Source organism: Microtus oregoni, unplaced genomic scaffold (genome assembly GCF_018167655.1).
Source record: "Microtus oregoni isolate MIOR12 unplaced genomic scaffold, Mior012 000006F_ref0000085, whole genome shotgun sequence".
In the NCBI taxonomy this organism is placed as follows: Eukaryota; Metazoa; Chordata; class Mammalia; order Rodentia; family Cricetidae; genus Microtus; species Microtus oregoni.
The window spans coordinates 54903719-54909901 of NW_024543065.1; positions in this window are offsets into that span (position 1 = coordinate 54903719).

Sequence of the window (6183 nt, forward strand, 5' to 3'; positions counted from 1 at the left end):
ACAATAGACTTGAATGACTCCAGGACTTTGGTCCTGCCAAGCGGGGTGATCTGGCACTGAACTTGGGTCATTATTTCAACATGGGATTCCCAGTGGGAGTCATGAGGTGCATTTCATATAGTAACTGTCACAGTCTTCACACTTTAGGGGAGTATATTGCCTTCGCCTACTAATAGACACAAGTATACAGATGTTAAAAACCTTTTTCTTAGGCTGCACAGTGCATTAGAACTATATCAGCCTGGGATACAGAGGGAGACCTTGTCTAAGACAAACAAAGAGACCGTCCACTGAATACATTTCAGATGTGATATAGTTCATCAAATGTAAATTTAAATCAACTCAATTGGAAAACTTCAGGTACTCTTGGAACACCAGAATCATGGAAATACTTTTTTTTTTTCAGTGTGAGGATTCATGAACTCTAAATGTAAATCCAAGATTTTTTAAGAAGAGTAAAAGAGAAACAAAGAACATCTCTGGAGAAAATTTTGGTTCCTAGTTAAGACAGGAATATTGACAAAATGCTCACCAGATTTCAACATTCCATGAAAAATCAACAATGACAAAAATATAACTAGTCCTGACATTAGCTTACAAGTCAAGCTACTTTATAAATTGAGGCAAGTTGACCACAAGTTAAAGGGCGTTCTGAACTATAAAGTGAGACCTAAAACAAATAGTTGGGTGTGTTGGCACAAATCTGTAATCCTGACAGTTGGGAGGCAGAGGCAGGAGGACCAGGAGTTCAAAGCCAGCCTGGGTTACATAGTGAAACTCTTTTTCCAAAAACAAAGCAAAACAACAACAAAAAAGGAAATTATGGGGGCTGTGGATGTAAGTTGGTAGAGTTCTGGCTTCTGAAGCATACACAAAACCCTGGGTTTAATCCTTAGCATGCCTTAAGATAACCATGGTGGCTCACGCTTGTATTCTCAGCACCTGGGAGATGGCGGCAGGGGGATCAAAAGCTCAATGTCATCCTTGGATACAGAATAAATTCAAGATCAAGCAGGGCTACATTAGACATTGTCTCTAAAAGAAGACATTATGGTGCAAGATTAGCCTGAGGACCTGCTGATCTATCAGGAGGACTATGTGGGGAGTCATCCTTAGTCACTGAGTCATGATGATGTTGATGGTTTCTGGTCCTGGGTAATTGAAATTTATTTTGCTGAAAATACTTGGGGAAAGTCATTACTTCTGAAAGTGTGATAATTATATATTTTTAAATGATCCATTTCCAGAGTGATGGAGTTGTAGGCATGTGCCATTACACCCACTTTGTGCCATGCTAAAGATGAAATCCAGAGCTTGGTGAATTCTGGGCAAAGACTCTATCATCTTAGCCACATCTCCGGCTAATTTTGTCTCATAATGTCCTGTAATGAGTTCCTGTAATGTGATGCTCACACTCACTTTATGCATTGCTAAAGATTAAACCCAGAACTCTGTGCATGCTAGGCAGGCATTCTACCAACTGAACCACATCTCCAGCCAATTTTGTCCTATGATGCCTCAGTCATCTGAAAAGTTCTGTGGATGCCAGTGTTGTTTACATGATTCCCTCTTCCTCTGCAGATGAGTCAATGCGACCTCACAGTTCATTTGTAATCAACTCTTTTGTAGATAAGAGGATAAGAAACAAGTTACAACAGAGAAGATAAAAATCTCATCTGAGGCATACACATATGTACAAGCTTCCATGATCCATATACATGGACTACTCAAGCTTATCCCAGTTTGTATTTTCTCATGTGAATGATGAATAACAAAGTCTACAAAGTAAATGGTTGTATGAAGGATTGTCAAAAAAATGAAACTTGGGTCTTATTGATATGGAATGAATGTATTTTATGTGTGAAAAGACATGAAGGTTTTGTATGTGTCTGTGTATGCATGTGTGTGTCTACGTGTGTATTCGTGTGTGTTTGTGTGTGTGTGTTTTGGGAGAGTAGGGCAGAAGGCATCAGTTTGGATGTCATCTCTACAACCCATGTTGAAATTTAAATGTCATTATAACAGTGTTAAGCAGTGAGATCTTCAATGTGTGACAAGGTCGTAAAGCTTTTGCCTTTATGTCACAAGTTGGTTGTGAATGTTGCCCAAAATGTGTGCTTGAGCATTTGGTCCACAGCAGGTGGGAATTGTTGACAGAGATTTCTGTCCCATCCAGTCCCGCAGCTGTTCAGTCCCAAAGGAATATATAGAAGACTACATTAATTATAAACTTGTTGGCCTATTAGCTCAGGATTCTTATTAACTAATTCTTATATTTTGAAATAATTACAATTCTTGTCTGTGTTAGCCATATGACTTGGTACCTTTTATCTGTGAGACATTCTTGTCTTGCTTCTTCTGTGTCTGGGTGATGACTGCAGACTGAGCTTTTCCTCTTCCCAGAATTCTCCTATTCTGGTTGTCCTGCCCATACGTCCTGACTGGCTACAGGCCAATCAGAATTTTATTAAACCAATACAAGTGACAAATCTTTTCAGGGTACAAGGCTATTGTCCCACAGTACTTCTCCCCCCCCTTTTTTTTTCTTTTTAAAAAACTCTGAATCAAATCTCCTTCATTTAGCTTTTTTTTTTGACCATTATCTATGACAACTTGTATCAACACTCTAAACAAAGACAAATGTCCATAATATATTTTTTGGGAACATGGGCATAGTTTTATGGCTACCTTTTGCTGATTAGTGGTGCTGATAATCTTATGGGGCTGTAAAGAAAGTTTAGGATTATGGTCAAGCTTTGACTGGAGTATTCTGTGAGGCTTGATCATCTTAGCCAGCAGTCTTTAGGCTATTCTGGACATAGAACTCAGAGGAAACTCCAACAGAGAGGTCCTCCGAAATGTTGGGTCATCTGGACCATTGGCTCCTATTGGAGATTCTTCAGGGAGTCTTCCTTGATCAAACCTGATTTTTCTTAACCCAATATATCCACAGCCTTGCTGTGGAACAATGGTTTTACCCTGTAAACATTTGTTTCTTGTACTTGTTTAATAAAATGCTGATTGGTCAGTAGCCAGGCAGGAAGTAGAGGCAGGGCAATAAGAACAGGAGAATTCTGGGAAGAGGATTCTGCAGTCTGTAGTCCTGATCCAGACACAGAGCAAGAAAGATGTGACTAGCTCTCTGAAAAAGGTACCAAACCACATGGCTAACATAGACAAGAATAATGGGCTAATGTAAGATATAAGAGTTAATAAGAAGCCTGAGCTAATGGGCCAATCATTTTATAACTAATGTAGACCTCTGTGTGATTTCTTTGGGACTTAACAATTGTGGGAACTGGGCAGAACAGAAACCTCTGTCAACACTGCCTCTCATTTCTTGTGGAAATAAAAGTAAAACCTCTTCTCCAAAGTAACATATCTTTTGAGTTAAATTTTGAAGTCAAAGCATTTTCAATGTATGCATGTTGGATTAATCTAGCAGCATTTGTAATCAAATGTCTGTTGGACATCTGAAGGAAAAGCTGTTGTTCCTTCCTCAGCTGTCAAACAATTTAAAGACAACACAATAACATACAGCGTTTAGATATTTTGTGTATTTTTATCTTTTCATTACTTTATTTTAAACTCTTTTTTATTTTTAATATTTGGTTTTTTGAGACAGGGTGTGTGTGTGTGTGTGTGTGTGTGTGTGTGTGTGTCCTGGAATTCACTCTGTAGATCAGTCTGTCCTCGAACTCACAGAGATCCGGCTGCCTCTGTCTTCCCAAGTATTGGGATTAAAGGTGTGTGCTACCATATCCAACTACTCCCTCTCTCTCTTTTTAAAAGGACTTTATCCTTTTTTTCCTATTAAGCCTACATACATTTTTTTTTTTTGGTTTTCTGAGACAGGGTTTCTCTGTAGCTTTTTTTAAAAAACACACTATAAACTGTTTAGAGGTTTATTTTTTGTTTGAATCTACCTTTACTGTATATTTCTCTTTTTTTGACCACACGAATCTTTAATTTGCTAAATAATATGGCAAGGATTAAAACCTTGGCCTTAACAGCTAGATTCACCTCATTCCTTAGCTTTTTGAGAGTCTAGATTTATGGTTGAGGTACTGGTGAGAAACATGTTTTTTTGCCACAACTCTATGGAGTTTTAAGGTCCCTGCCAGCACCAAGAAGCATTCTGTTGGCTAGTCATAAACATCATTTAAGTGTTTGGTGGTGGGGCCTCTTAAAATAGCTGCAATATTCAGGAAGCCTCTCTCAAATGAATTGTACTTGCCTCTAGCAAATAGAGCCCACCTGAGAAAATACTGCTACCAAGAAACCATGCTTACCTTTGTCTTTTTTTGTGTGTGTCTAGAATTACTTCCCAAGCTCTCTCAAGTTTTATGTGGATGTACATGCCCACGTTGGCACCATTGGGAATTATGGAGTCTTTAAGAGGAAAGTAGGTTACTTACAATGGCTATGGATTAGATGATGGCTTATACCCTGGGCCTGATTCCAGCTTGTCTCTTTCTCTCCTGTTTCTCATCTGCCACTGCTATGTGATCAGTCACGAGCTCCTGTAGCAAGTCTGGAGCCCCACCTGATGATGATGCCAGCCTTTGAGTGACATGGTCATGTTCATCCTAACAGCACACTCTGGTGCCATTTCTCTGCATTCATCGCTCTTCTTGTCACCAAGGCCAAACTTCTGCTACAAAGCAACTAAGCAGAGATGAAGGATTTGTTTTCTCTTAGTTTCATGGCAGGTTAAGTGTGGCACTTGGGGCTTTAGTCTAAACGTGGGAGCTGTGGTTGTTCTTATATATGGAAGATGGAAGAAGGAGGATGAAGAGGAGAAAGAGGACACATACACACACACAGAGGGAGGGAGGGAGGGAGGGAGAGAGAGAGAGAGAGAGAGAGAGAGAGAGATGCAGTGGAGTTGGAACCCATCAACTTGCCTCCAACAGCCTACTTCTTTCTGGCAAGCTTTACCACTTAGGGTGTCCTGCCACCTTCCCAAATAGTGCTATCAGTTAGGTACAAATAGCTGCTTCCAGAACCTCAAGTCAAAACATTCTGTCCATATAATTACCAGGTTTCCAGTATCCTGCTAGAGCAGCATCCAGACTAAGACAGTCTCTGCATCTTGCAGCAGTCTGCGGGGTAGGTAGGTCAGAGACAGCAAGAGAGAGGGTCAGAAAGCTTCATGTCCTATGAAGACAGCCAGGAGGACAAAAGGAAGCATTTGTCATTAGTCACAGTCATCAGAGACTCTTTTAGTTAGGGTTTCTATTTCTGTGACAAAACACCATGACTGGAAGCCGCTTGAGGAGGAAAGGGCTTATTTTGCCCACATTCCTACTTTACAGTTCATTGTCCAGGGAGGTCAGGGCCGGAACCTGGAGGCAGGAGCTGATGCAGAGGGCATGGAGGGTGCAGCTTACTGCCTTGCTCCTCATGGCTTGCTCAATCCACCTTCTTATAGAACCCAGGACCACCAGCTCAGGAGTGGCAGCACCTATAGTGGGTTGGGCCCTCCATGTTAATCAGTAATTAAGAAATTGTCCAACAGGCTTCCCATGGTGTGATTTTATGGATGCATTTTCTCAGCTGAAGTTTCTTCCTCTCAAATGATACTAGCTTGTATCATCTTGACATAAAACTTGCCAGCCCAGACACCCATGGGCCCCAGCTGCTCCTCTGCCAGGTTTCAGCCTCTCTCTCCTCCTCATTCCCAAGCCTCCCCACTCCTGAAACTCTTGCCTCTCCTTCCCTCTCCTTCTTTTTCTCCCATCTGTGGCTGTCACAGGCCAGAGAGTTCAATGGGGTCTCTGGAGAAATCACATCTGCAGCCCCTCAAAGACTCTGGCTGGGGACTGCAGAGACACAGGGACATGCACAGGACCATGCAACACTAGTCACTTAAGTGTGAACACATTCACATATGAAGCTAAGAACATACAGAAAGGCCTCCATAACTGAAGATTATACATGCAAACACATCTTGGACATGCAAGAGTAGACTAGCAAGCACACCTAGACTCAAACACAGAATCACCCAGCTGCACATTCATATTAGAAGTGACCTTTAAGATATAAAAATATGCACAGTGCACACACACAGGTTCACGCCTGAGTAAATAAGCAGACAGAACTGAACTGACTTGTGTATACTCACCCTCAGAAATCGAGACGCATTGTTCCCAATGTCCTGTGTATCCGTTTTCATGATGT